Below are 8,813 nucleotides of genomic sequence, written 5' to 3' on the forward strand. Positions count from 1 at the left end.
CCTACACTGTTGGTGGGAATGTAAACTGGTACAGCCATTATGGAGAGCAGTGGGGAAGTTCCTTAAAAAACTAAAACTAGAGCTACTATATGGCCCTGCAGTCCCACTACTGGGCATATACCCAGAGAAAAACATGATCTGAAAGGACGCATGTTCCCCAATGTTCACTGTGGCACAGTTTACAATAACCAAGACATGGAAGCAACCTAAAAGTCCACTGAAAGAGGAATGGATAAAGAAGATGTCGTACATAGACACAATGGAATATTATGCAGCCATTAAAAAGAATGAACCAATGCCATTTGCAGCAACATGGATGGACCCAGAGATTGTCATACTGAGTGAAGTAAGTCAGAGAAGAAGAAATATGACATCCCTTATGTGAGGAATCTAAAAAGAAATGATACAAATGAACTTACAAAATAGAGACTCATAGACTTAGAAAACAAACTTATGGTTGCAGGGGGGAAGGATGGGAGGAAGGGATAGTTAGAGGGTTTGGAATGAACATGTACACACTGCTATATTTAAAATGGATAACCAACAAGGACCCCTACGGTATGGCACATGGAACCCTGCTCAATGTTATGGGGCATCCTGGATGGGAGGGGAGTTTGGGGGAGAATGGATCCATGTATATGTATGGCTGATCCCTTCACTGTTTACCTGAAACTATCACAACATTGATTAACTGACTGTGTGTGTGCTCAGTTGAGTCCGACTTGTGACCCCATGGACTGTAGCCTGCCAGTCTCCTCTGTCCAAGGACTTTTCCAGGCAAGAATACTGGAGAAGGTTGCCATTTCCTACCTCAGGGGATTTTCCCTATCCAGGGATCAAACCTGAGTCTCTTGTGTCTCCTGCACTGGCAGGCAGATTCTTTACCATTGTGTCACGTGGGAAACCCGATACAAAATAAAAAGTATTTAGAAAACATGAAAAAGGTAAAAAATAAAGCTATCAAATCAATCCAATAAAAAAAAGAAATAGAAACACTTATACACTGTTGGTGGGAACATAAAATAGCATATCCATTTTGAAAAATAGTCTGGAGGCTCCTTGAATGATTAAATGTAAAGTTATCGTATGACCCAGCAATTCCACTTCTAGGTATATACCCCAAAGAAATGAAAACATACGCCTGCACAGAAACTTGTACATGAATGTTTCAGTTCAGTTCAGTCGCTCAGTCGTGTCCAACTCTTTGCGACCCAATGAATCACAGCGCACCAGGCCTCCTTGTCTGTCACCAACTCCTGGAGTTCACTCAAACTCATGTCCATCGAGTCAGTGATGCCATCCAGCCATCTCATCCTCTGTCGTCCCCTTCTCCTCCTGCCCCCAATCCCTCCCAGCATCAGGGTCTTTTCCAATGAGTCAACTCTTCGTATGAAGTGACCAAAGTATTGGAGTTTCAGCTTTAGCATCAGTCTTTCCAGTGAACACCCAAGACCGATCTCCTTTAGAATGGACTGGTTGGATCTCCTTGCAGTCCAAGGGACTCTCAAGAGTCTTCTCCAATACCACAGTTCATTTACAAGAGCATTATTCATAATAAGAAAAGGTGAAAACAACCTAAATGTCCATCAACAGACAAATGGATAAACAAAATATGGCATCCATGCAATGAAATATTATTCAGCTATAAAAAAGACTGAAGTACTGATACTTATGCTACAACATGGATGAATCTTGAAAACATATGCTAAGTAAAGGAAGCAAGTCACAAAATACCTGTATACTATATGATTCCACTCATATTAAAGTTCAGAAAATGGAAATTTAGAGACAGGAAGGAGATTAGTAGATGTTTAGGGTTGGGAAGAGGGAATGGAGGTATGGAGGGATGATAGCTAAGTGGTTTCTTTTTTAAAATTAATTATTTATTTATTGAGCTGCCTGGGGTCTTAGTTGCAGCATGTGGGATCTTTTGCTGCAGTGCATAGACTCTCTAGTTGTGGCACACAGGCTCAGTGGTTTAGTGTGGACTTAACTTGCTCTGTGGCATGTGGGATCTTAGTTCCCTGACCAGGGATTGAACCTGTGTCCCTTGCATTGTGAGGCAGATTCTTAACCATTAGACCACCAGGGACATCCCTAACTGGTTTCTTCTTGATGTGATGAAAATGTTCTAATATTAACTGTGATGGTTATACATATCTGTGAATAAGTCACTGAACTGTACATAGTTTATTATACACACACACACACACACACACACCTATTAACTCCATAATATGCCAATCATGAGCTAGTTTTCAGCAGTTACCTTCCCTTGATCATGGCTGAATAACAGTGTAATTAATTGGAAAACAGGGAAACCAGAGACATGGCTAAAAATGACCTCACACAGCCTATACCATTACAATATAATCGTCAAGTTCAGTGGAGTCTGTAAAGCTGGTTCAGTTCTGCTCCCCTTGGCAGAGATTCTCACGTTTGTAAAAATTGGATCAATAAGTTCCTAGTTTGAATTCTCAATGGCTTTATCCAGAATTTCACTGGCAACTGGTTACTGTAACATCAGCCCAACTTTTTTCTGCCCCCATGCTGAGGCACTTCCAATTGTAGATAATACTGTAGGTTGCTGTCCCCATGCTGAACTTGAACTTCCCCACGAAAGTTTTGTTCTCCATAAGATTCACTGCATTGAACATTTTGGTGAGAACGAGGGTATTACTCATGAGGTCTAGAAGAGGGGTCTGAGTATGAACATTGTAGAAAGAATATGCAGACTTTAGAGTCTTGTGAGGCGGATGGTTCATGATGGTGAGCAGAAGTATATAAAAGTTGAGGAAATCTATCACCTCACTATTCACATTCTCCACCACAAAACTGTTAATGATAGAACTTCGACAATGATCTGTAGAACCAGTGTTCCACCTCCTCCTGGCTCATGACTGTTGTGACCCAAAACTGCTTCAGGTACTGGGTGAGGACCTGGTGCACTACTAGTATGTTCTTTTTTCCCATTGGTCTCACCCCAGCTGTCTTGGGAGTCTCTGGCAGCTGGTAGAGCTTCATAGCGCTCATGGTCAGAATTCTGCTCAAGTGGAAGAACTTCACTTCAATCAGCTTCCATGGGTTTAGGGACCAATGCCAGTGCCTGCAGGTGCCAACAGGCTTTGGTAATACCATTGTGGCAGTGTAAACAGCTTGGAAGATGCCTTCCAGGTAAACCCATCAGGTTATCTCATGGATCAGGACTGGAACCACCTTCTTGGAGTGCAGCTTCTTGTGGACACACAGGAAATTGATCTCTACCATATTCTTCTCTGTGTAATAGGTATGGATGTTTGCTGGGATGGCAGTGACGAATCCAACCCATTTCTGACTTGAGACCACCTGAACCCCACAGTGCCACTGGGAAAGCCAGCTAGGTGGCTGGAGAGCCCACAAAACAAATTCTGGGGAAAAATCAAATCAGAACATGTTGTCATCATCTTCCACATAATTCTCATTCAGGAGGGTGTTTTTTGCAGATTCCTTGACCCAGTGAAAAAGAGCTGAATGGCCTTCTGTGTTTCCTGGGTCTTATGCTGGCAAACAGTTCATCTGATGAACAGTCTGATCCTGGGCTGAATCTGTCTCACTGCCTTCCTCTTTCTGCTTCTTCTTTTCGGTTTCTTTTTCTCCTTTTTGCTCCACTGTCATTGGATAGACTCAGCCATCCTGACTATAGCTGGTGTCCTCCCCCTTCTCGCAATCGCTGCAGTGCTCTTGGGCCTTTCCATTCCCTTCCATCATCTGCAGCAGCGGAAGTGCCAGTGGCTTCACTGCTGTATCACTCTCATCCACCTTCTTGAGTTGCCTGTACATACACTTTTAATGGGTGAATTGTATGATATGTGACATGTGACATATCTCAAAGGATAAAAGGAATGAGAAATACTTAACTAAATCCAAATAAAAGTGAGCAATAGCAGGCCTTTCTTCACCTCCTACACACACACACACACATACTGTCCTTCCAACTCATCCATGGTACCTAGAATAATTCTTGGCATATATAGTAGGTACTCAAGAAATATTTGTCAAATTAAGGAATATAGTTTATATCTATGAATGGATGTACTGGGGATGGATGAAGAATAATACAAAACTGAAGGATATCCAGAACAGGGGCTAGCTGGGCCTGGGGTTTTGGGGAATGGCCACTACAAGTTCTCTTTCTGTATATATTTTGTCAACCTGGTAGACAAATTCCCTGAAATCCAGTGAGACACATCAGTTTTTAGCTGCTCCATCCTAGACTCAGTCACTACTTCCTCTAATCATATTCTGCTCTTCCCATAGCCACCATTTCCTTTTCTCTCTTGCAATCCCACTACCTGGATTACTACAATCCCACTAGGAGTACAGCAGACTCAACATTAAAAGAGCTCTCTTATGAGGTAATGAGCTTCATGTCACAAGAGGATGAAGACCTACTATTAGGATTCTATAAACACCATTCCTATATAAGATTCCATCACATACTATATAAGCATGGTCAACTTACATAATGTCAATTTCAATTTCCTCATCTGCATGCACACATAAACCCCCTCAAACTTAATTCAGTTAGTCCCCACTTTAAACAAATTCACAATAACCTTTCAAAGGCACAGGAATGGTATATACATATATATTTAAATAGTCAATAATAATCCAAATAATAACTAAAAGCACAAAACACATGATTCCATACTGATATAAATAAATGATTGAACAAATAAATAAATAGAGGAAAAGGAAAAAAGTCTTTCTTACAGAATGATTCCAAATAATATACATATTCTCTTCTTCTAGGTAGTGGAGCTTAACATCCTTCCCCTCAAGTATGAGCTGGACTTAATAACTCACTTCTAACCAATATGTGTACAGAATAGAAACATGTATAGAGATGGGAATGTAGTAACTTTCTGACGGAGAAATTTGGTGGAGACTAACTTAGAAAGGTGATAAAAGTTCACATTACCAGTGATGTCATGTGGATGTTACCTCCTCCCTGATACCATGAAATGAGAAGGGCACTTCACCTTGGTGGTGTTCTTCTCCCAAGCCAATCACCCCTAGCCTAGTTATAAGGAAAACATCAGACAAACCCAAACTGAAAGACATTCTACAAAAGTACCTGTTCAGTACTATTCTAAACTGTTGAGGCCATGAGAACCAAGGCGACTGACCAACTGACAGATCAGAGGGGACTGAGAGAGCATGATGACTGAAGACAAAATGGTAGCCTGGACCGAATCCCAGAACAGAAAAAGAGCATTAGTGGGAAAACTAGTATAATACAAATACATTCTGTAGTTTAGTTTATAGCAATTTGGGTTTTTAAATTTTGAAACAGGGGTCACAGGAATGCAGCACGCTGACATAAGGGGAAACTGGGTGAATTTTTGATACTATCTTTGCAGCTTCTATGTAAATCTAAAATTGTTCTAAAATACAGAGTTTATTTAAAAAGAAACAAAATAAATATTCTCAAGATTCCTTTAAAGAGATTTAAAGGACCTTAGATAGCATCACTGACTCAACAGACATGAACTTGAGCAAATTCTGGAAGACAGTGGAGGGCAGAGGAGCCTGGTGTGCTACAGTACATGGGGTTGCAAAGAGTCTGACCCTGTTTAGCAACTGAACAACAACAATAAAGGATCTTAATTCAACCATCCATCCAGGATTTTTGTAGAAAGAGGCACTAGAGCATAATGGTTAAGAATTGATTGAGGGCAAGTACACCCATGTGGGCTTCCCAGGTGGCTCAGTGGGTAAAGAACCTGCCTGCAATGCAAGAAAGGCAGGAGGTATGGGTTCAATTCCTGGGTCCCCTGGAGAAGATCCCCTGGAGAAAGAAATGGCAACCCACTCCAGTATTCTTGCCTGGAGAATCCCATGGACAGAGGAGCCTTGCGGGTTACAGTTCATAGGTTGTAAAGAGTCAGACACGACTGACTGCAGATGATGATTGCAGCCATGAAATTAAAAGATACTTAATCCTTGGAAGGAAAGTTATGACCAACCTAGACAGCATATTAAAAAGCAGAGACATTACTTTGTCAACAAAGGTCCATCTAGTCAAGGCTATGTTTTTTCCAGTAGTCATGTATGGATGTGAGAGTCGGACTATAAAGAAAGCTGAGTGCCAAAGAACTGATGCTTTTGAACTGTGGTGTTGGGGAAGACTCTTGAAAGTCCCTTGGACTGCAAGGAGATCCAACCAGTCCATCCTAAAGGAGATAAGTCCTGAGTGTTCATTGGAAGGACTGATGTTGAAGCTGAAACTCCAATATTTTGGCCACCTGAAGCAAAGGGCTGACTCATTTGAAAAGACCCTGATGCTGGGAAAGATTGAAGGCAGGAGGAGAAGGGGAAGACAGGATGAGATGGTTAGATGGCATCACTGACTCAATGGACATGAGTTTGGGTAAACTCTGGGAGTTGGTGATGGACAGGGAGGCCTGGCGTGCTGCAGTTTATGGGGTCACAAAGAGTCGGACACGACTGAATGACTGAACTGACTGAATTGAAGCAACTGAACATGTACGCATGCATGCATGTGTGTGCCTGGCACACAGACTACAGCAGTTGGCTATGTCTGTGCAAGCTCTCCAGGCTTGGCAGCTCCTGGTTAAGCGTCCATCTGGCCCTGCCGCTCATGGACATCCCTTCCTGTAGCACCCACCCACACCCTGGGCGGTAATTCCCAGCCCTGTGCTGCATGCCCAGGCCCCAGCCCAGACCCAACATGGACGATGTCCTGCAGCAGATATGGCCATCACTGACCAGGCTTGGAGAGGCACAGGCCAGAAAGCATGCTCTGAATTGCCATCCAATGAAGCCTGCTCTCTTCAGTGTGCTCTGTGAGATCCAGAAAAAGACAGGTGAGCAGAGTGAAGGTCCGGAGAGAGAGAATTTCACCCCAGTAACCCACAGCCAGGCTGCATGCTGCCCCTCCACACCCTGTAATGGCTTAGGGAGGAAACCCTGTACCCACAGGCCCCAGGCACTGTCTGTGCATCTGCTGCTCTGCCACATCCATGAAGGCTCCTGGCCTCTGCCATCTGTTTCTTCCTCTGAGTGCAGGGTCTAGGATGCCCTGTGTCCTAGGACTGCACTGGTACCTGGCACACAGTGTACACATCTTATATTTTTGTTGAATGAAGAATAGCTTATAGTGACTGATACCTGTTAGGTGAAATCCTTTTTATCCTGTGCACCTGATAGAGTTTAGGAAGACTGAGTGTCTGGGGCCTGACTTAGAAAACAAGGCTTATCATCATATCATCCTGAAAAGAAAGCTATCCTCCATATAAACCTAGCGTTGCTGGACGTTCCTGGAAGCACTACCCTATGAGTTCCAAGAATTACCCTCTGATGCCTCCTCTGACCTGTGGGACGGATGCTGGTGAATCTTCCATGGTTGATATGTGGGGGCTCTGCCTGTATTCTCCTCTGTGGTGTCTGGGTGGTCCTGCCTGCTGCAGTTTCTGCAAGCCAAGGATACCGTAGGAGTACACCCCCCTCCCAAATCCTTCCCTTGAAAGAGTTCTCCTTCCTGGTATTGGGAGGAGCTGTCCTGAGAAGACAAAGGAACCCTTTTTTAGAGAGCTTTGAATTTAGTTGGGAGGACCCAATACTGGCCCAGTCCCTTTCCTGAAACCCTTCAGGGCTGAGTGTATTAGAGAATTCAGAATTGTTTGGGTTTTAGGTATGTGGTGTTGGCAAGGACTGAGGCAGAGCCTGCATTCATTGACTTTTAGCCTCAGAACACAAACAGTTGCCCACAGTGGTGTGGGTTGGGCTTTGCCTCCAAATGAACTTGAGTGCCAACTTGCGTAAAAACTTTGTATCTTGGATTGCAGCTGGGCAGGCCCTTGAGGAGCTGCCAGGCTTCCTGGGCAGTTCACACTAAGGGGCCTGTTCTGTCTTCTCCGAGCTGTGATTGTCCCCTGCTCTGGCCTCATGTGCACATCTGTGCCTCACTTTGGTCAGTTCTGAGTTTGCTTCATCTCTAAGGAATGAGAAGTTCCAGCTCCACCAGACTTGCTCTCGGGCCAAGGGGCCCTTGCTATGCTGAGGGAGCACAGGTAGCTGCTGTCAATGGGAGTGGATGTGAGTAACTCATCACACAAGGGAACACCCTCCTATTTCCTCACCACTGTTCTTGGGCTGGGCTTGGAGTTGTCAGGCATAAGTAATCCAGTGATTTTTAAAATAAAATTTTCTTTTAGTATAGTTGTTTTACAATGTTGTGTTAGTTTCTACTGTGCGGCAAAGTGAATCAGCTATATGTATATATGCATCCCCCCCTTTTAGGATTTCCTTCACACTTAAGTCACCACAGAGCATTGAGCAGAGTTCCCTGCACTATACAGTAGATTCTCACTAGTTATATATTTTATACATAGTATCAATAGTGAAAGTTGCTCAGTTGTGTCTGACTCTTTGTGACTCCATGGAATAGTCCGTGGAATTCTCCAGGCCAGAATACTGACCCAGGGATCAAACCCAGGTCTCCCACATTGCAAGCAGATTCTTTACCAGCTGAGCCACCAGGGAAGCCTTAGTATCAATAGTGTATATTTGTAAATCACAATGTGCTTCCCTGGTGGTTCAGCTGGTAAAGAATCTGCCTGCAATGCAGGAGACCCAGGTTCCATCTGTGGGTCGGGAAGATTCCCTAGAGAAGAGAATGGCTACCCACTCCAGTTTTATTGCCTGGGAAATCCCATGCACAGAGGAGCCTGGCAGGATACAGTTAATGTCCCAATTCATGCCACCCCTCCTCTTTTCCCCTTGGTATCCATACATATCCATCAACAGAG

The 8,813-nt window shown here is 43.7% G+C and overlaps 1 pseudogene; it reads right to left on the reverse strand.

Moving 5' to 3' along the window:
• Positions 1 to 2,498: 2,498 nt before the first annotated feature.
• LOC138071800 (glycylpeptide N-tetradecanoyltransferase 1 pseudogene) lies at positions 2,499 to 7,952 on the reverse strand (annotated as a pseudogene).
• Positions 7,953 to 8,813: the final 861 nt, after the last annotated feature.

This window comes from Capricornis sumatraensis, chromosome X, assembly GCF_032405125.1.
Source record: "Capricornis sumatraensis isolate serow.1 chromosome X, serow.2, whole genome shotgun sequence".
NCBI lineage: Eukaryota > Metazoa > Chordata > Mammalia > Artiodactyla > Bovidae > Capricornis > Capricornis sumatraensis.